Source organism: Entelurus aequoreus, linkage group LG13, assembly GCF_033978785.1.
Source record: "Entelurus aequoreus isolate RoL-2023_Sb linkage group LG13, RoL_Eaeq_v1.1, whole genome shotgun sequence".
Lineage (NCBI taxonomy): Eukaryota > Metazoa > Chordata > Actinopteri > Syngnathiformes > Syngnathidae > Entelurus > Entelurus aequoreus.
Genome location: NC_084743.1, coordinates 9,306,999 through 9,330,415, shown reverse-complemented (window position 1 = coordinate 9,330,415; position 23,417 = coordinate 9,306,999). Strand labels below are relative to the sequence as shown.

General features: G+C 40.9%; 1 pseudogene; it reads left to right on the top strand.

Moving 5' to 3' along the window:
- The window catches only part of LOC133663697 (mitogen-activated protein kinase kinase kinase kinase 4-like), a 73,475-nt pseudogene that overhangs the window by 22,262 nt on the left and 27,796 nt on the right, over positions 1 to 23,417 (top strand).

Sequence of the window (23,417 nt, the reverse complement as noted above, 5' to 3'; positions counted from 1 at the left end):
TAAAATGAAGCGGCAGACCATGTTGAATGATGTCAGACCACATTGAAAGACATGGCGGGCCACATTTAAAAAGATGTGACAGACCACATTTAAATGATGTGACGGACCACCTTAAATTACATGGCAGGCCACATAAATGATGTGGCAGACCACGTTAAATGAGATGGTGGGCCACAATAAATGATGTGGCAGACCACATTAAATGACATGGTGGGCCACAAGAATTGATGTGATGGACCACGTTAAATGAAATGGTGGGCCACATTAAAACGATGTGATTGACATTAAATTATATGGCAGACCACCATAAATGATGCAGCAGACCACTTTAAATGATATGGCAAGCCACTTTAAATGACGTGAAGGACCACATTAGAGGACGTGGCGGGCCATTTTAAATGATGTCAGACCACATTAAATGACATGGTGGGCCACAATAAATGATGTGGCAGATCACATTAAATGACATGGTGGCCCACAATAAATGATGTGGCAGACCACATTAAATGACATGGTGGGCCACAATAAATGTGGCAGACCACGTTAAATGACATGGTGGGCCACAATAAATGATGTGGCAGATCACATTAAATGACATGGTGGGCCACAATAAATGATATGGCAGACCACGTTAAATGACATGGTGGGCCACAATAAATGACGTGGCAGATCACATTAAATGACATGGTGGGCCACAATAAATGATGTGGCAGACCACAATTAATGACATGGTGGGCCACGTTAAAAAGATGTGATTGACATTAAATGATATGGCAGACCACATCAAATGATGTGGCAGATCACATTAAATGACATAGTGGGCCACAATAAATGATGTGGCAGATCACATTAAATGACATGGTGGGCCACAATAAATGATGTGGCAGACCACGTTAAATGACATGGCGGGCCACAATAAATGATGTGGCAGATCACATTAAATGACATGGTGGCCCACAATATATGATGTGGCAGACCACATTAAATGACATGGTGGGCCACAATAAATGATGTGGCAGACCACATTAAATGACATGGTGGGCCACAATAAATGATGTGGAAGATCACATTAAATGACATGGTGGGCCACGTTAAAAAGATGTGATTGACATTAAATTATATGGCAGACCACATTAAATGACGTGATGGGCCAGATAAAATGAAGTGGCAGACCACATTAAATGACATGGTGGGCCACATTAAAAAGATGTGATTGACATTAAATGATATGGCAGACCACATTAAATGACGTGATGGGCCACGTAAAATGAAGTGGCAGACCACATGAAATGACGTGATGGGCCAGATAAAATGAAGTGGCAGGGCAGATGTGTGTTTGTCACGTGTGTTGTAGAAAATGTGTGAGTTTTCAATACCAACAAAGCAATTGACTCCAAAAAAACGCTCCAATGTAAGCAAAGTAAGGCTCCACTTTGAATAATATGCTAGCTTGATGCTAATATACATTGTCAGGGTTTATTTGAAATATGTGCTGAGTTGGTACCAGGTACCGGAGTTGGTACCGTATGGGTTCTAAGGTGAACGGTACCATCCCAATGTGGACCACATCTGTACATGTTGGTGCTCCAAGCCCTCATTTTTGACTCACAGGCAAAAACAGTCCAAGCATGTTGCCTTTAAAAAAAGAAAACATTTTTAAGGTAAACTTTGATGTGTTTTGGACATTAGTTCACCTCCAAACTCTCTTTTGGCTCCTAAAAAACGCTTTGATTCAATTGTGACTTTATAAATGTATTTATATTTATATTTATTTATTTATTGATGCTTGTTTGCGTCTCTCCGTTTTACGTGTCACCTTGTTTGGGGGCGTGGTCACCTCCTGCAAACGCTTCTGATTGGTTGTTGGGGGTGTGGTCACTTCCTCCTGCAAACGCTTCTGATTGGTTGTTGGGGGCGTGGTCACTTCCTCCTGCAAACGCTTCTGAGTGGTTGTTGGGGGTGTGGTCACGTCCTCCTGCACAGGCTTTGATTGGTTGTTGGGGGCGTGGTCACGTCCTCCTGCACAGGCTTTGATTGGTTGTTGGGGGCGTGGTCACTTCCTCCTGCAAACGCTTCTGATTGGCTTAAAGTGCTTCAAGGTTTCAGTCAGTGTGAAGGATGGCCAAACAAAACATGTAATGGAAAACGATTACTATAAAAGCAATTATTATTGTTATTATTATTATTATTTTATCATTTTAGTCCATAAAAATGTTAAATACAACCACAATTAAATTAAGTAATGATTTAATCACAATAATTATTTTGAAAGTCATTCAAAACCAATTAATTTACTAGAAAAAATGAAATGTCTTTCTAAAAATAATACTTTTTTTTTTCTATTAGCTCGGTTAAAAAAAATAATTAATCATTTACCATGGTATACAATGACCTAATTATTTTTAAACATATTCAATGAAATTAAATGGATCGATGTATTTCTATAATTAATAGTTGACTTTGTCTTTAAAATAATCAACAATTTCCGTGAAAAACCCCAAAATGTTAGTAGCTCAATTTTGATTGGTGAAAAATGTCCATAAAATGTAAAATACTACTAAAATTAAATTAAATAATTTGTTCAAAAATAATTATTTTGAAAGTGATTGTAAACATGAAATTAATATACTAAACAACATCAAATGTCTTTATAAAAATAATACATATTAATTTCTATCAGCTCATAAAAATATATATTAATATTAAATGACATAACTATTTTGAACGTATTAATAAAAATTAACCGCGACCCCAAAGGGAATAGGCGGTAGAAAATGGATGGATAATAAAAATTAAATATGTGGATATATTTTTATAAATACTTGTTGAAACAACAGAGACTGACTTTTAAAAGTTTTACAATTTCTGTTTCAAAAAACGATTTTAAAAGAAGAATATGTTGTTGAAATTGTCAAAAAATAGTAAATATTACTAGAATTAAATTTGTAAAAAAAAAAAAATGTGTTTGTTAAAAAACATACAAACATACCATAAGATTAAATGCCCCTAATATTTTTTAAGATATTCATACAAATTAAATATATTAATTTGTTTTTATATATATATATATATATATATATATATATATAAATAATTAATTGTTGAAAAAACTGACTGATTTTAGAAAGTTTTAAAAATTCCCTTCCAAAAGACAATAATAAAAAAAATATATATATATATTAGTTTGGTTTTGATTGTTGAACTTGTCAAAAATATCCATAACAATATTTAATACGACTAAAATTAAATTAGTAATATTTTTGTTCACAACAATTATTTTGAAAGTACTTCAAAACATGAATACATTTAATACAAAATATCAAATGTCTAATAAAAATAATACACGTTTAATACTATTAGCTCGGTTTTGTCTGTCACTTGTTAAAAAACATAAAAATATACCATAAGATTTAATGCCCCCAATATTTTATTACAGGATATATTTTATTAATAACTAATTATTGAAAAAACAAAGATTATGACTTTAGAAAGTTTAAAAAATTCCCTTCTTTTGTCCTGTCCAGCTACTCAGGCAAATATTTTTTTGACATTTTATTTTATTTTTTAATTATTGTCTCTCAAAAGACAATCATTTATTTAAGTGTGTGTGTGTGTGTGTGTGTGTGTGTGTGTGTGTGTGTGTGTGTGTGTGTGTGTGTGTGTGTCCATCAGGCTGACGAGCGGTACCGGAAGAACATCCAAGGTTCTCCTCAGGCGGCACAAAGCAAAGCGGTCCAGCCCCCGGTGCCGCCGCGCTCCGAGTCGTCGTACCCCAACGGGAACACGGAGGTCATGAGCCGGCCTGTGGAGGCGCAGGTAAACCACATGATTTATCAATACTGCACCCAAAGACTTAGGAACTAGTTTTGTGTGGGCGGCGGAAGAATACGTAGACAATATCGGGGAATCGGTACCAGAATCCAACTTGCACCAATTTTCAGTATTATTAAAATGATGTTTAATAATAAAAATGTCATTTTTTATGGCAACATTTGAAAATGAGACAATTGTATCGCATCTCTGAGTCTCATTGGCAAGTATTACATCACGTTGCAAGATGGCGGTAGTGTGTCCTTTATGTGGGCGGGTCACTCCAGTCTTTGCTGAATCTAGTCGTCGTCGCGCCCTAAAAAGTGTTAATACTGTAAGTATTGTACTTATTTTGCCGCAGCTGTTTGATTGCAGCGTGCATCTTGGTTGTAGTTTCAAGTCGCCGTGTGAACCGGCTAATGCTAATCAGTAGGAAAGCCAATGTTTAGTAGCATCAAGCTAACGCATTTGTAGGAAAGTGGAGCTTTTTTTAGTCCTTGGAAATTTCAATGTTTCTATAAGTAATTGTTGAAAAAATTGTGAAAAGACTGTGATTTTTAAAAAGTTTTACAATATCCGTTGCTAAAAAATTAAAAAAAAAAAAATCTTTGTTACTTGCTTGGTTTTGATTGTTGAAATTGTCAAAAAAATTACATAAAAATAATAAATAGTACTAAAATTTGAATTATTTATTTAGTATAATTTATTTATTGCCTTTTTTTATTTATCTTACCAACTTGTATTTACTTTTAATTATTATTTAATTAAGTTAAACACTGATGAAATTAAATAAAGTAATGCTTTAAATGATGATACTACTATGCAAATACTGCTTGAAATGATGATACTACTATGCAAATACTGCTTGAAATGATGATACTACTATGTAAATACTGCTTGAAATGATGATACTACTATGTAAATACTGCTTGAAATGATGATACTACTATGTAAATACTGCTTGAAATGATGATACTACTATGTAAATACTGCTTGAAATGATGATACTACTATGCAAATACTGCTTGAAATGATGATACTACTATGTAAATACTGCTTGAAATGATGATAACAGGTGAAAGGATGCTGCAGACTTGTGGAAGGTTCCAGAGAGAAAAGAGACTTAATTACAGGAAGTCCCTTGCCTCTCACGCCCCCCCTGACATCTTCTCCTGCCCCCCCCAGCTGCTTGTGTTGTCACGTGTCAATCACTCATGCTTTCATCACAAAAGGTCCCCGTCAGGACGACGCCCAGGTCGCCAGTGTTGCCGAGGCGGGACTCGCCTCGTCGCCATGGCAACACGCCACGCAGCGGTCAAGCTGTGAAGCGCAACGCCGGCAGGTAACTGAAGCCACGCCCCCTCCTTTATCTTGGCGAGCGCCATCGCACGTTACGGATCGTCAGAGCCGGCGAGCTTCCGTGAACCGCAGGGTGTCTCTAGTCGCTCCTCTCCAACTAGCAGCTAACTAGCAACTCCACTAGATGGCACTAGCTGCACTCCAAGTACTGAGCAGCTTTACTAACTAGCAACTCCACTAGATGGCACTAGCTTTACACCAAGTACTGAGTAGATTTAGTTACTAGCAACTCCACTAGATGGCACTAGCTGCACTCCAAGTACTGAGCAGCTTTAGTAACTAGCAACTCCACTAGATGGCACTAGCTGCATGCCAAGTTACTGAGCAGCTTTAGTAACTATCATCTACACTAGATGGCACTAACTGCACTCCAAGTACTGAGCAGCTTTAGTAACTATCATCTCCACTAGATGGCACTAACTGCACTCCAAGTACTGAGCAGCTTTAGTAACTAGCAACTCCACTAGATGGCACTAACTGCACTCAAATACTGAGCAGCTTTACTAACTAGCAACTCCACTAGATGGCACTAGCTGCACGCCAAGTACTGAGCAGCTTTACTAACTAGCAACTCCACTAGATGGCACTAGCTGCACTCAAATACAGAGCAGCTTTACTAACTAGCAACTCCACTAGATGGCACTAGCTGCACGCCAAGTACTGAGCAGCTTTACTAACTAGCAACTCCACTAGATGGCACTAGCTGCACTCAAATACAGAGCAGCTTTACTAACTAGCAACTCCACTAGATGGCACTAGCTGCACTCAAATACTGAGCAGCTTTACTAACTAGCAACTCCAATAGATGGCACTAGCTGCACACCAAGTACTGAGCAGATTTACTAACTAGCAACTCCACTAGATGGCACTAGCTGCACTCAAATACTGAGCAGCTTTACTAACTAGCAACTCCAATAGATGGCACTAGCTGCACTCAAGTACTGAGCAGCTTTACTAACTATCATCTCCACTAGATGGCACTAGCTGCAGGCCAAGTACTGAGCAGCTTTAGTAACTATCATCTCCACTAGATGGCACGAGCTGCACACCAAGTACTGAGCAGCTTTAGTTACTAGCAACCCAACTAGATGGCACTAGCTGCACTCCAAGTACTGAGCAGCTTTACTAACTAGCAACTCCACTAGATGGCACTAGCTGCATGCTAAGTACTGAGCAGCTTTAGTAACTATCATCTCCACTAGATGGCACTAACTGCACTCCAAGTACTGAGCAGCTTTAGTTACTAGCATCTCCACTAAATGGCACTAGCTGCACTCCAAGTACTGAGCAGCTTTAGTTACTAGCAACCCAACTAGATGGCACTAGCTGCACTCCAAGTACTGAGCAGCTTTACTAACTAGCAACTCCACTAGATGGCACTAGCTGCATGCCAAGTACTGAGCAGCTTTAGTAACTATCATCTCCACTAGATGGCACTAACTGCACTCCAAGTACTGAGCAGCTTTAGTTACTAGCATCTCCACTAAATGGCACTAGCTGCACTCCAAGTGCTGAGCAGCTTTACTAACTAGCAACTCCACTAGATGGCACTAGCTGCACTCCAAGTACTGAGCAGCTTTAGTAACTAGCAACTCCACTAGATGGCACTAGCTGCACTCCAAGTACTGAGCAGCTTTAGTAACTAGCAACTCCACTAGATGGCACTAGCTGCACTCTAATACTGAGCATCTTTAGTAACTAGCAACTCCACTAGATGGCACTAGCTGCACTCTAATACTGAGCAGCTTTAGTAACTAGCAACTCCACTAGATGGCACTAGCTGCACTCCAAGTACTGAGCAGCTTTAGTAACTAGCAACTCCACTAGATGGCACTAGCTGCACTCTAATACTGAGCAGCTTTAGTAACTAGCAACTCCACTAGATGGCACTAGCTGCACTCTAATACTGAGCAGCTTTACTAACTAGCAACTCCACTAGATGGCACTAGCTGCACTCTAATACTGAGCAGCTTTACTAACTAGCAACTCCACTAGATGGCACTAGCTGCACTCCAAGTACTGAGCAGCTTTAGTAACTAGCAACTCCACTAGATGGCACTAGCTGCACTCCAAGTACTGAGCAGCTTTAGTAAATAGCAACTCCACTAGATGGCACTAGCTGCACTCCAAGTACTGAGCAGCTTTAGTAACTAGCAACTCCACTAGATGGCACTAGCTGCACTCCAAGTACTGAGCAGCTTTAGTAACTAGCAACTCCACTAGATGGCACTAGCTGCACTCCAAGTACTGAGCAGCTTTAGTAACTAGCAACTCCACTAGATGGCACTAGCTGCACTCTAATACTGAGCAGCTTTAGTAACTAGCAACTCCACTAGATGGCACTAGCTGCACTCTAATACTGAGCAGCTTTAGTAACTAGCAACTCCACTAGATGGCACTAGCTGCACTCCAAGTACTGAGCAGCTTTAGTAACTAGCAACTCCACTAGATGGCACTAGCTGCACTCTAATATTGAGCAGCTTTACTAACTAGCAACTCCACTAGATGGCACTAGCTGCACTCTAATACTGAGCAGCTTTACTAACTAGCAACTCCACTAGATGGCACTAGCTGCACTCTAATACTGAGCAGCTTTATTTACTAGCAACTCCACTAGATGGCACTAGCTGCACTCTAATACTGAGCAGCTTTACTAACTAGCAACTCCACTAGATGGCACTAGCTGCACTCCAAGTACTGAGCAGCTTTAGTTACTAGCAACTCCACTAGATGACACTAGCTGCACTCTAATACTGAGCAGCTTTACTAACTAGCAACTCCACTAGATGGCACTAGCTGCACTCTAATACTGAGCAGCTTTACTAACTAGCAACTCCACTAGATGGCACTAGCTGCAGGCCAAGTACTGAGCAGCTTTAGTTACTAGCAACTCCACTAGATGACACTAGCTGCACTCTAATACTGAGCAGCTTTACTAACTAGCAACTCCACTAGATGGCACTAGCTGCACTCTAATACTGAGCAGCTTTAGTAACTAGCAACTCCACTAGATGGCACTAGCTGCAGGCCAAGTACTGAGCAGCTTTAGTTACTAGCAACTCCACTAGATGACACTAGCTGCACTCCAAGTACTGAGCAGCTTTAGTTACTAGCAACTCCACTAGATGACACTAGCTGCACTCTAATACTGAGCAGCTTTACTAACTAGCAACTCCACTAGATGGCACTAGCTGCAGGCCAAGTACTGAGCAGCTTTAGTTACTAGCAACTCCACTAGATGACACTAGCTGCACTCTAATACTGAGCAGCTTTACTAACTAGCAACTCCACTAGATGGCACTAGCTGCACTCTAATACTGAGCAGCTTTAGTAACTAGCAACTCCACTAGATGGCACTAGCTGCAGGCCAAGTACTGAGCAGCTTTACTAACTAGCAACTCCACTAGATGGCACTAGCTGCACTCCAAGTACTGAGCAGCTTTAGTTACTAGCAACTCCACTAGATGACACTAGCTGCACTCTAATACTGAGCAGCTTTACTAACTAGCAACTCCACTAGATGGCACTAGCTGCACTCTAATACTGAGCAGCTTTACTAACTAGCAACTCCACTAGATGGCACTAGCTGCAGGCCAAGTACTGAGCAGCTTTAGTTACTAGCAACTCCACTAGATGACACTAGCTGCACTCTAATACTGAGCAGCTTTACTAACTAGCAACTCCACTAGATGGCACTAGCTGCACTCTAATACTGAGCAGCTTTAGTAACTAGCAACTCCACTAGATGGCACTAGCTGCAGGCCAAGTACTGAGCAGCTTTAGTTACTAGCAACTCCACTAGATGACACTAGCTGCACTCTAATACTGAGCAGCTTTAGTTACTAGCAGCTGCTTTATTTTGTGCCGTGTCTTTGGACAGCAGCGCCGAGCCTCGGCTGCTGTGGGAGCGCGTGGAGAAGATGGTTCCCGGCTCCGGCTCCGGTTCCGGCTCCGGCTCCTCCAGCAGCTCCTCCAGCAACTCCAGCTCTCAGGCTGGTTCTCACTGTGGCTCCGGGGAGCGCTCCAGGGCCCGCAGTGAGTGCTCACACCACACTCAAGTCGCCACTCCAAAACCAGCACCCGGCTGACTTTTCTCGCCCCCCCCCCCCCTCCCTCCGGTTCCTCCGACCAGCCTCCTCTAAGTCCGAGGGCTCGGCCCCCCAGAGGGCGGACGGTGGCGTGAAGAAGGAGGCGGTCAGGCCCAGCAGACCGGCGGTGAGACTTTGGGTGGCGTGCTAGTGCAGACAGAACTAGATCTAGACGTGTGTGAGACTAACAAGACTGTCATGTGACCTCTAACCTTCTAGATGTTTCCTCCTTCTTTGCGCTAACTTTGCCTCCCGCAGTTGGACCGCCGTCTCACGCTGGCTTCTCATTGGCCGACCCAGCCGATTAACCCCGCCTTCTCGCTGACCGCTTCCTGTTTGCGCCGGCAACTGACCCCGAACCTCTCTTGCACCTGCAGGACCTGACGGCGCTAGCCAAGGAGCTGCGGGCGGCGGACGACGTGCGCCCCCCCAACAAGGTCACGGACTACTCGTCCTCCAGCGAGGACTCGGACACCACCGACGAAGACGACGACGAAGAGGTGGACCAGGAAGGAGGCGAGGAGTCCACTTCCGGCCCGGAGGACTCTCGAGCCGTGTATGTGCACTTGCTGTTGGGGGCGGGCCCTCGTATGCGGGGGTGGGGGAGCGTGAGCGATAATAGCGCGGGGGGGGGGGGTGAAAATATTCTGTCCCCTGGAAAATGTAACTGTGAGCAAGTTCCAAACAGCCCCTTTAATTCAAATATAAATAATGGGGGGGGCGTGAGAGGCAAGTTTATAAATAAATACACATTCACTTCAGCACTTCAGGGGGGGGGGTGGAAAATGTTTGTCTCATAGAAAACTGTTCCAAACAGCCCCTTTAATTCAAATATAAATAATGGGGGGGCGTGAGAGGCAAGTTCATAAATAAATACACATTAATTCAAATATAAATAATGGGGGGGGGGGGGGCGTGAGAGGCAAGTTTATAAATAAATACACATTCACTTCAAGGGGGCCTTGAAAAATGTTTGTCCCATAGAAAACTGTTCCAAACAGCCCTTTAATTCAAATATAAATAATGGGGTGGGGGTGGGGGGGCGTGAGAGGCAAGTTCATAAATAAATACACATTCACTTCAGGTGGGGCGTGAAACATGTTTGTCCCATAGAAAACTGTTCCAAACAGCCCCTTTAATTCAGATATAAATAATGGGCGGGGGGCGTGAGAGACAAGTTCATAAATAAATACACATTCACTTCAGGGGGGGGGCGTGGAAAATGTTTGTCCCATAGAAAACTGTTCCAAACAGCCCCTTTAATTCAAATATAAATAATGGGGTGGGGGGGCGTGAGAGGCAAGTTCATAAATAAATACACGTTCACTTCAGGGGGGGTGTAAAAAAGGTTTGTCCCATAGAAAACTGTTCCAAACAGCCCCTTTAATTCAAATATAAATAATGGGGTGGGGGTGGGGGGGGCGTGAGAGGCAAGTTCATAAATAAATACACATTCACTTCAGGGGGGGCGTGAAACATGTTTGTCCCATAGAAAACTGTTTCAAAGAGCCCCTTTAATTCAAATATAAATAATGGGGTGGGGGCGGGGGGCGTGAGAGGCAAGTTCATAAATAAATACACATTCACTTCAGGGGGGGGCGTGGAAAATGTTTGTTGCATAGAAAACTGTTCCAAACAGCCCTTTAATTCAAATATAAATAATGGAGGGGGGGTGAGAGGCAAGTTCATAAATAAATACACATTCACTTCAGGGGGGGGGGCGTGAAACATGTTTGTCCCATTGAAAACTGTTCCAAACAGCCCCTTTAATTCAAATATAAATAATGGGGCGGGGGGGGGGGGGGGGAGGCAAGTTCATAAATGAATACACATTCACTTCAGGGGGGCCGTGAAAAATGTTTGTCCCATTGAAAACTGTTCCAAACAGCCCCTTTAATTCAAATATAAATAATGGAGGGGGGGTGAGAGGCAAGTTCATAAATAAATACACATTCACTTCAGGGGGGGCGTGGAAAATGTTTGTCCCATAGAAAACTGTTCCAAACAGCCCCTTTAATTCAAATATAAATAATGGGGTGGGGGTGGGGGCGTGAGAGGCAAGTTCATAAATAAATACACATTCACTTCAGGGGGGGCGTGAAACATGTTTGTCCCATAGAAAACTGTTCCAAACAGCCCCTTTAATTCAAATATAAATAATGGGGGGGGGGCGTGAGAGGCAAGTTTATAAATAAATACACATTCACTTCAGGGGGGCCGTGAAAAATGTTTGTCCCATAGAAAACTGTTCCAAACAGCCCTTTAATTCAAATATAAATAATGGGGTGGGGGTGGGGGGGCGTGAGAGGCAAGTTCATAAATAAATACACATTCACTTCAGGTGGGGCGTGAAACATGTTTGTCCCATAGAAAACTGTTCCAAAGAGCCCCTTTAATGCAGTGCTTCTTAAATTGTGGCGCAGGCACCTCCAGGGGGGGCACCGTCAGGGCGTGAAAAAATGATGTTCTTAAAATATGGAACTGTGAGCAAGTTCCAAACTTCCCCTTTAATGTAGTGCTTCTTAAATAGTGGGGGCTGTGATATGTATGGGGCGGGGGGGGGGGCGTGAGAGGTAAGTCCACACATACAGATGAATAAGTAAACATTCACTGAACAATGTTTGTCCCCTAGAAAACTGTACCAAGTTCCAAAGAGCCCCTTTATTTGCAGTGCTTCCTAAATGGTGGAGCAGGCCCCCCTGGGTGGGTTGGGGGGCACCGTGAGGTGTCGGGGAAAGGGGGGGGCGTGGACACACGGAGATAAAAAAAAATAAACATCACTTCGTTGGAGAGGGGGGGGCGTGAAAGGAATGCTGGTCCCCAAGGGGTGGCGTGAGAGGGTAACACATACATTTTGGGGGGCGTGATAAGAATGCTGTCCCCTAGGGGGGGCATGAGAGGCAATAGCCTGGTAGACTATTTAGTGTTGGTAGAGAACTATCTTGACATATACAGATACAAAAATAAACATTCACTTCATTGGAGGGGGGCGGGGGACGTGAAAAGAATGCTGTCCCGTAGGGGGGGGGGCGTGAGAACTAATAGCCTGGTAGACTATTTAGTGTTGGTAGTGAACTATCTTGACACATACAGATAAAAAAACAACATTCACTTCGTTGGAGGGGGGCGTGAAAAGATTGCTGTCCCATAGGGGGGGGCGTGTGAGGTAACACATGATTTTTTGGGGGGGGGGGTCGCGTGAAAAGAATGCTGTTCCTGGGGGCATGAGAGACATAAAAAAAATAAACATTCACTTTGTCGGAGGGGGGGGGGGCGTGAAAAAGAATGCTGTCCCTAGGGGGGGTGTGAGAGACAATAGCTTGGTAGAATATTAGTGTTGGTAGAGAACTACCTTGACACATACAGATAAAAAAAATAAACATTCACTTTGTCGGAGGGGGGGCGTGAAAAAGAATGCTGTCCCCTAGGGGGGCGTGAGAGACAATAGCTTGGTAGAATATTTAGTGTTGGTAGAGAACTACCTTGACACATACAGATAAATAAAAAAAACATTTACTTTGTCGGAGGGGGGGGGGCGTGAAAAAGAATGCTGTCCCCTAGGGGGGGCGTGAGAGACAATAGCTTGGTAGAATATTTAGTGTTGGTAGAGAACTACCCTTGACACATACAGATAAAAAAAATAAACATTCACTTTGTCGGAGGGGGGGGGGGCGTGAAAAAGAATGCTGTCCCTAGGGGGGGGCGTGAGAGACAATAGCTTGGTAGAATATTTAGTGTTGGTAGAGAACTACCTTGACACATACAGATAAAAAAAATAAACATTCACTTTGTCGGAGGGGGGGGGGCGTGAAAAAGAATGCTGTCCCCTAGGGGGGGCGTGAGAGACAATAGCTTGGTAGAATATTTCATGTTGGCAGAGAACTACCTTGACACATACAGATTAAAAAAAATAAACATTCACTTTGTCGGAGGGGGGGGGCGTGAAAAAAGAATGCTGTCCCCTAGGGGGGGCGTGAGAGACAATAGCTTGGTAGATATTTCGTGTTGGTAGAGAACTACCTTGACACATACAGATACAAAAAAATAACATTCACTTTGTCGGAGGGGGGGGGGCGTGAAAAAGAATGCTGTCCCCTAGGGGGGGGCGTGAGAGACAATAGCTTGTAGAATATTTCATGTTGGCAGAGAACTACCTTGACACATACAGATAAAAAAAATAAACATTCACTTTGTCGGAGGGGGGGGGGCGTGAAAAGAATGCTGTCCCCTAGGGGGGCGTGAGAGACAATAGCTTGGTAGAATATTTTAGTGTTGGTAGAGAACTACCTTGACACATACAGATAAAAAAAAATAAACATTCACTTTGTCGGAGGGGGGGGGCGTGAAAAAAGAATGCTGTCCCCTAGGAGGGGCCGTGAGAGACAATAGCTTGGTAGAATATTTAGTGTTGGTAGAGAACTACCTTGACACATACAGATAAAAAAAAATAAACATTTACTTTGTCGGAGGGGGGGGGGCGTGAAAAGAATGCTGTCCCTAGGGGGGGCGTGAGAGACAATAGCTTGGTAGAATATTTAGTGTTGGTAGAGAACTACACTGACACATACAGATAAAAATAAATAAACATTCACTTTGTTGGAGGGGGTGGGGGGCGTGAGAGGACAATCATTGAGGAGCAGTGCACTGGGGCAGCCAGGGAAACATGGCCTCTGTGTGCACTTTGATGGGCACCAAGTCAAATGTTGTGCTGGGGATGAAAACCGGGTCCTTGTTCTCCTGCAGGTCCTCCGCCTGAATGAAAACCTGGTCCTTGTTCTCCGCAGGTCCTCCCGCCTGAGCAACGCGAGACGGAGTCGGTGAAAACTATGATCGTGCACGACGAGGGGGAGGGCGAGCCGTGCAAGAACAGCACGCTGGTGGTGCGACAGGTAGACAACAAACTAGTCGTCCTTTGGCACGAGCGACCTCTTACCCCCCCCCCCCCCCCCGCTCCCTTGTCTAGTTTTGTTCATTCCCGCCTTTTATGTTTGCATGCGTCTTGTCTGTCCTACATGCTAACATGCTAACACAATGTATTGTGTCCTCATCAGATTTGGCCAAACTGAGAATAGTGTCAGCACATCCAACCTAAACTTGGTCACTTTTAGCACGCTAGTGGTAGCACTTTCACACACGTTAGAAGCGCTAACTCAATGTAGCCAAACACCTTTACTTTAGTTTCCTTCTTTTTCTTTTGTTTGACTAAATATGTGAACTATTTCTAGCAGTACTTGTTATTTCTAGCAGTACTTGTTATTTCTAGCAGTACTTGTTATTTCTAACAGTACTTATTTCCAGCAGTACTTGTTATTTCTAGCAGTACTTGTTATTTCTAGCATTACTTGTTTTTTTCTAGTAGTACTTGTTATTTCTAGCAGTGCTTGTTATTTCTAGCAGTACTTGTTATTTCTAGCAGTACTTGTTATTTCTAGCAGTACTTGTTATTTCTAGTAGTACTTGTTATTTCTAGCAGTACTTGTTATTTCTAGCAGTACTTGTTATTTCTAGCAGTACTTGTTATTTCTAGCAGTACTTGTTATTTCTAACAGTACTTATTTCCAGCAGTACTTGTTATTTCTAGCAGTACTTGTTATTTCTAGCAGTACTTGTTTTTTCTAGTAGTACTTGTTATTTCTAGCAGTGCTTGTTATTTCTAGCAGTACTTGTTATTTCCAGCACTACTTGTTATTTCTAGCAGTACTTGTTATTTCTAGCAGTACTTGTTATTTCTAGCTTGTACTTGTTATTTCCAGCAGTACTTGTTATTTCTAGCAGTACTTGTTATTTCCAGCAGTACTTGTTATTTCTAGCAGTACTTGTTATTTCTAACAGTACTTGTTATTTCCAGCAGTACTTGTTATTTCTAGCAGTACTTGTTATTTCTAGCAGTACTTGTTATTTCTAGCAGTACTTGTTATTTCTAACAGTACTTGTTATTTCCAGCAGTACTTGTTATTTCTAGCAGTACTTGTTTTTTCTAGTAGTACTTGTTATTTCTAGCAGTACTTGTTATTTCTAGCAGTACTTGTTATTTCCAGCAGTACTTGTTATTTCTAGCAGTACTTGTTATTTCTAGCAGTACTCGTTATTTCTAGCAGTACTTGTTATTTCTAGCAGTACTTGTTATTTCCAGCAGTACTTGTTATTTCTAGCAGTACTTGTTATTTCTAGCAGTACTTGTTATTTCTAGCAGTACTTGTTATTTCTAGCAGTACTTGTTTGTCAACAAAACGGGTATACCGCTAGAGACGTGACGTTGGCGAACAATTCGAGTCTTTTGAGCGGCTCTTTTAAGTGAACGACGAGAACCCAGTTGTGAGTCGTTTGTTTGGGAGTCGTTTTTATGCGGGTGCTAATTTAGCGTGGGCAATTTCCATCACTCTGCACCCGACTGGCACCTGGACTAGAAGATGAGTCAGAGTTGAAACGTAATTTAGCAGCTTTTGGATTGACCTACTTTTTTATTTACAAACATTTTTTTTACATAAAAAATAATAGTATATATTAGGATGTCCGATAATGGCTTTTTGCCGATATCCGATATTCCGATATTGTCCAACTCTTTAATTACCGATACCGATATCAACCGATATATACAGTCGTGGAATTAACACATTATTATGCCTAATTTGGACAACCAGGTATGGTGAAGATAAGGTACTTTTTTTAAAAAATGAATAAAATAAAATAAGATAAATAAATTAAAAACATTTTCTTGAATAAAAAAGCAAGTAAAACAATAACAATTAATAATAAAAACAGTTACATAGAAACTAGTAATTAATGAAAATTAGTAAAATTAACTGTTAAAGGTTAGTACTATTAGTGGAGCAGCAGCACGCACAATCATGTGTGCTTACGGACTGTATCCCTTGCAGACTGTATTGATATATATTGATATATAATGTAGGAAGCAGAATATTGATAACAGAAAGAAATGGGGGGAGGGAGGTTTTTTGGGTTGGTGCACTAATTGTAAGTGTAGCTTGTGTTTTTTTATGTTGATTTAATTGAAAAAAAAAAAAAACCAAATACAGATACAGATAAAAAAAACGATACCGATAATTTCCGATATTACATTTTATCGCATTTATCGGCCGATAATATCGGCAGGCCGATATTATCGGACATCCCTAGTATATATGTATGTATATATGTGTGTATATATTTATGTGCGTGTGTATATATATATATATATATGTATATATACTGTGTATATATATATATATATATATGTGTGTGTATGTATATACGTGTATATGTATATGTGTGTATGTATATATGTGTATATACTGTATATATGTGTGTATTAATATATATATGTATATGTGTATATATATATGTATGTATATTTGTATATATATGTATGTATACTGTATGTGTGTATATATATGTATGTATATGTGTGTGTGTGTATATATATACATATGTGTATGTATGTATGTATGTGTGTATATGTAGGTATATATGTGTATATATGTATGTATATATATATTTATATATGTGTGTATATAATCACTATGTTTATATTTATGTATATGTATGTATATATTTTTTGTTACACAAAAAATAATACTATATATGTATGAATGTGTATATATATATGTACATATATATTTATACACACATACATACAGTATATATGTATAGAGAGAGAGGAAACTTACTCACATTTGTATTAACTGATCATTTTTAATGTACATTTATTTATACCTTTTATATCATTAATACATTTTATTTTTACTAATTATTTGTGTATTTCACAACACAGTATAACATTATTATTATTATTATAAAATAATATTACTGATTGTTTCTTTGAAATTAAAATGAATTCTAATAACGAGCCAGCCTCTTAAACGGCTCTTTGGAAGGAATGACTCCTCAAGATCCGACTCTCTTCAAAGAGCCGTACATCCCATAATTGCACTGAAGAAAAAAACCCATCACAATTTGTGTTATATGTGACAATTATGACAATTTATGACATTTTTACAATTGTATTTTTCTTTGATTTATTTTGCCAATATGCTGAAAAGGCTCCAACGTAAAGCCAGGCTCAATTAGCTTGATGCTAATTTACATTGGATTTGCCATAGACTGGCTACTATTAGCGCTTTTAGTTGGTGATGAAAACTACAGTGAAGCGGGGTGTGCAATAAGGTCAGTACCTAGAGTGCAAAGACTTTGTAGGGCGCAACCTAAGCCCTCCAGCTCCCTGGCAAGGTGTCTCCAGTCCCGCATGTGTAGTTTGACGGGGCCACAAAGCAGGACTAACAAGACTAACGAGCTGCTGTTTGCCTGCGTAGCCTAGCAACCGTAGCCTAGCAACCGTAGCCAGCCCTCGGCTTTGGCCCGCAGCTTCCCCTCCGCCGGGAGCAGGCGTGGACCCAAAGTCGTGCCCTCTTTCTGCTTCCAGAGCGCAGGGGATGGCAAAAAGAGGGCGGGCCCCGCCCTACAGAGCCCCCACCACCATCTTCATCACCTCCATCACGCACATCACCATCATCATCAGCCGGACAGGAACGGCTTTGTGGGCCGCATCCACCTCCTCCCAGACCTGATCCAGCAGAGCCATCACTCCCCCTCCCCCTCCTCCTCCTCCTCCTCCGCCTCCACCTCGCCCTCCACCTCCAGCCTGGCCAGCCCCTGCATGTCCCCCCACAGCCCCCTGGACAAGATGGCCATCCTCATGGAGGTAGGTCACTCTCAGACCTCCTCATTTGCATATTGACCACCACTTCCTGTTATTGTCACTCTCAGACCTCCTCATTTGCATATTGACCACCACTTCCTGTTATTGTCACTCTCAGACCTCCTCATTTGCATATTGACCACCACTTCCTGTTATTGTCACTCTCAGACCTCCTCATTTGCATATTGACCACCACTTCCTGTTATTGTCACGCTCAGACCTCCTCATTTGCATATTGACCACCACTTCCTGTTATTGTCACTCTCAGACCTCCTCATTTCCATATTGACCACCACTTCCTGTTATTGTCACTCTCAGACCTCCTCATTTGCATATTGACCACCACTTCCTGTTATTGTCACTCTCAGACCTCCTCATTTCCATTTTGACCACCACTTCCTGTTATTGTCACTCTCAGACCTCCTCATTTGCATATTGACCACCACTTCCTGTTATTGTCACTCTCAGACCTCCTCATTCGCATATTGACCACCACTTCCTGTTATTGTCACTCTGACACCTCCTCATTTGCATATTGACCACCACTTCCTGTTATTGTCACTCTCAGGCCTCCTCATTTGCATATTGACCACCACTTCCTGTTATTGTCACTCTCAGACCTCCTCATTTGCATATTGACCACCACTTCCTGTTATTGTCACTCTCAGACCTCCTCATTTGCATTTTGACCACCACTTCCTGTTATTGTCACTCTGACATCTCCTCATTTGCATATTGACCACCACTTCCTGTTTTTTTGTCACTCTCAGACCTCCTCATTTGCATTTTGACCACCACTTCCTGTTATTGTCACTCTGACATCTCCTCATTTGCATATTGACCACCACTTCCTGTTATTGTCACTCTCAGACCTCCTCATTTGCATATTGACCACCACTTCCTGTTATTGATTGATGACGCAATATTGCTTTCATTCTGCACACAAAAAAAGATTTATTGGAGGAAATGATTTGACCCACTTATGTTACACCTCCATCAATTCATGTATTCATTCAGTCAAAGTCACTCAGTTCATGTATTCATTCAGTGAAAGTCAATCAGTTCATGTATCCATTCATTCAAAGTCAATCAGTTCATGTATTCATTCAGTGAAAGTCAATCAGTTCATGTAGTCATTCAGTAAAAGTCAATTAGTTCATGTATTCAAAGTCAATCAGTTCATGTAGTCATTCAGTAAAAGTCAATTAGTTCATGTATTCAAAGTCAATCAGTTCATGTACTAATTCATTCACAGTCAATCAGTTCATGTATTCAAAGTCAATCGGTTCATGTATTCATTCAGTGAAAGTCAATCAGTTCATGTATGCGTTCAGTGAAAGTCAATCAGTTCATGTAGTCATTCAGTTCATGTATTCATTCAGTGAAAGTCGATCTGTTCATATAGTCATTCAGTAAAAGTCAATCAGTTCATGTATTCATTCAGTGAAAGTCAATCAGTTCATGTATGCATTCAATCAAAGTCAATCAGTTCATGTATTCAAAGTCAATAAGTTCATGTATTCATTCATTCCATGACAATCAGTTCATGTATTCATTCAGTGAAAGTCAACCAGTTCATGTATGCATTCAGTGAAAGTCAATCAGTTCATGTATCCATTCATTCAAAGTCAATCAGTTCATGTATTCATTCAGTGAAAGACAATCAGTTAATGTAGTCATTCAGTAAAAGTCAATCAGTTCATGTATTCATTCAGTGAAAGTCAATCAGTTCATGTATTCATTCAGTAAAAGTCAAGCAGTTCATGTATTCAAAGTCAATCAGTTCATATATTCGTTCATTCCATGACAATCAGTTCATGTATTCATTCATTCATTCAGAGTCAATCAGTTCATGTATTCATTCATTCAAAGTCAATCAGTTCATGGATTTAAAGTCAATCAGTTCATGTATTCATTCATTCCATGACAATCAGTTCATATATTCAAAGTCAATCAGTTTATGTATTCGTTCATTCCATGACAATCTGTTCATGTATTCATTCAGTGAAAGTCAATCAGTTCATGGATTCATTCATTCAAAGTCATGTATTCATTTGATGACATCATTCATTCTTACACTCCTTCACATAATGATGTCATCTATTCAGATGATAACAACATTGTAGTAGACGTCCTTTACGTATCAAACTCAAGGCCCGCACGCCAAATCTGGCCCACCACATGATTTAATGTGGCCTGCCACATCACTTTATATGCCGCATCGTTTATGTGGCCTGCTGCATAACTTTATATTGCCTGCCACTTCATTTATTGGGCCTGCCACGTCATTTAGTGTGGCTTGCCACAATATTTTATATGGCCTGCCACAATATTTATATGGCCTGCCACAACATTTACATGGCCTGCCACATCATTTACATGGCCTGCCACATCATTTATATGGCCTGCCACATCATTTAAATGGCCTGCCACATCATTTATATGGCCTGCCCCATCATTTATATGGCCTGCCACATCATTTATATGGCCTGCCCCATCATTTATATGGCCTGCCACATCATTTGATGTGTCCTGCTGCATAATTTCTTGTGTTCGGCTGCATCGTTTTAAATGGCCTGTCTTTCAATTTTTATGTGGCCTGCCACATAATTTGATGTGTCCTGCCGTATAATTTTATGTGGCTGGCTGCATCATTTTACTTGGCCTGCCACATAATTTTATATGGCCTGCCACATAACTTGATGTCCTGCTGTATAATGTATTTGTCCTGCTGAATTAATAATTTTATATAGGCCGCCCTGTAATTTTAAGTGGCCCGATGTATCATTTTAAAGTGGTACGTCGCATCATTTCATGTGGCCCGCCGTATTGATTCATGTGACCCGGTGGTCATATTATGTCACTCGCCGCATCATTTATGTGGCCTGCCGTATTATTTAAGCTGCTTCGATGCTTTATTTAAATGTCTCGCCGCATCATTTTAGGTGGCCTGCCGCATCATTTTAGGTGGCCTGCCGCGTCCTTTTAAGCGGCCCACTGCATCATTTTATGCTGTATTATTTTTCTGGCCTGCCGCTTCATTTTATGCCACGTCATTTTATGCCACTTCATTTTCTGCCACTTCATTCTATGCCACATCATTTTACGAGGCCCATGGTGTGATGTTCTGTGATATTAGAGTGGCCTGCAAAGAAAAGCTGTAAACATTTTCTGACTGAACATATTCTTCTTCCAATCTGCAGATGATCATATCATGTCTGTAGATATGATATCACTCAACATAGTTTACTATGTCAACTGAGGAAGAGAGCGATGATACATGAATATGATATCAATATGATACATGATATATAATTCATGAATATGATATGATGTATGATACATGAATATGATACATGATTATGATATGATGTATGATACATGAATATGATACATGATTATGATATAAATATGATACACGTACATGAATATGATATCAATATGATACATGATATATGATACATGAATATGATATCAATATGATATACAATACACGATATATGATACATGAAAATGATATCAATATGATACATGAGATATCATCCATCCATTTTCTACCACTTGTCCCTTATGGGGTCACAGGGGGTGCTGGAGCCTATGATACATGATATATGATACATGAATGATACATGATATATGATACTTGAATTTGATTCATGAATGATATATGATACATGAATATGATACATGATATATGATACATGAATTTGATTCATGAATGATATATGATACATGAATATGATACAAAATACATGATATATGATGCATGATATATAATACACGATACATGATATATGATACATGAATATGATACATGATATGATATATGATACATGAATATGATACATGAATATGATACATGATATATGATACATACATATGATACATGAACATGATACACGATACATTATATATAATAAATGAATATGATATATGATACATGAATATGATACACAATATATGATACATGATACACGATATATAATACATACATATGATACATGAACATGATACACGATACATGATATATAATACATAAATATGATATATGATACATGAATATGATACACAATATATGATACATGATACACGATACATGAATATGATACATGAATATTCATGTGTCTTAACAGTCAATATTCATATATATTGACTGTTATGATACATGATATACAATACATGAATATGATAGATGATATATGATACATACATGATACATGAACATGATACACGACACATGATATATGATACATAAATATGATACATGAATATGATATATGATACATGAATATGATACACGATACATGAATATGACACATGATTATTCATGTATCATAACAGTCAATATTCGCATATATTGACTGTTATGATACATGAATATGATGGATGAACATTCCAATATCTTGACAGTTTGAATCGGCCCTCTGAGGCAGACATCATTAGCAAGTGGCCCTCAATAAAAGCAGTTTCAGCGATCCTCACCACATCATTATGTATCCTCACATATATTTGATCATGTGTGTCACAACCACACACACACACACACACACATACATATTTTATACCTGTTGTCCTCGGTCATGCACTTCCTGGAATGTTGCCCCTGCATGCATCCTCTACACCAGTGACTCTCAAACCTGCTAAAGACCCTGACTAGATATCCAAACACAGTGTGACCGTTCAAACGTAGTGCAATGTGGCCACACATGTACTTGCTTTTGATGAACACGTAGGCCTACTTGGCTCCCGTGCTTCAACGCGGTGCTTTGAGAAGAAGCACTGGTGTGGAGCATCATGTTGTTGTGCTGCCAGTGTTGTTGTGCTGCCAGTGTTGTGACGCGGTGTGTTGCTGCAGAGTCAGTCCAGTAACAACATGCAGAAGCACAAGTCCTCGTCCTCCTTCACGCCGTTCATCGACCCGCGCCTGCTGCAGGTCTCGCCCTCCGCCGGCAGCGCCCTCAACAACGTCGGTAAGTCACGCCACTCGCTTCTTCTTTGGCTTTTTCACACCGCAATTAAACGCTTTCTTTAGGCTATGCCAACGACCCACGGCTGGCAGAGGCGCTGAGGGCCGACCCGTCCCGCAAAGGTTCCGTGGTCAACGTCAACCCGGTCAACACCCGACCGCAGAGCGACACGCCCGAGATCCGCAAATACAAGAAGAGGTTCAACTCTGAGATCCTTTGTGCCGCACTCTGGGGTAAACTAAACTCACTCCCGCTTAGTACCAGCTTTCACTTTGTGCCGCACTCTGGGGTAAACTAAACTCACTCCCGCTTAGTACCAGCTTTCACTTTGTGCCGCACTCTGGGGTAAACTAAACTCACTCCCGCTTAGTACCAGCTTTCACTTTGTGCCGCACTCTGGGGTAAACTCACTCCCGCTTAGTACGAGCTTTCACTTTGCTACACTCATTTGTTTTATGTAAATATAGAAAATACAGAAAATTAGATTTATTTTTTCAG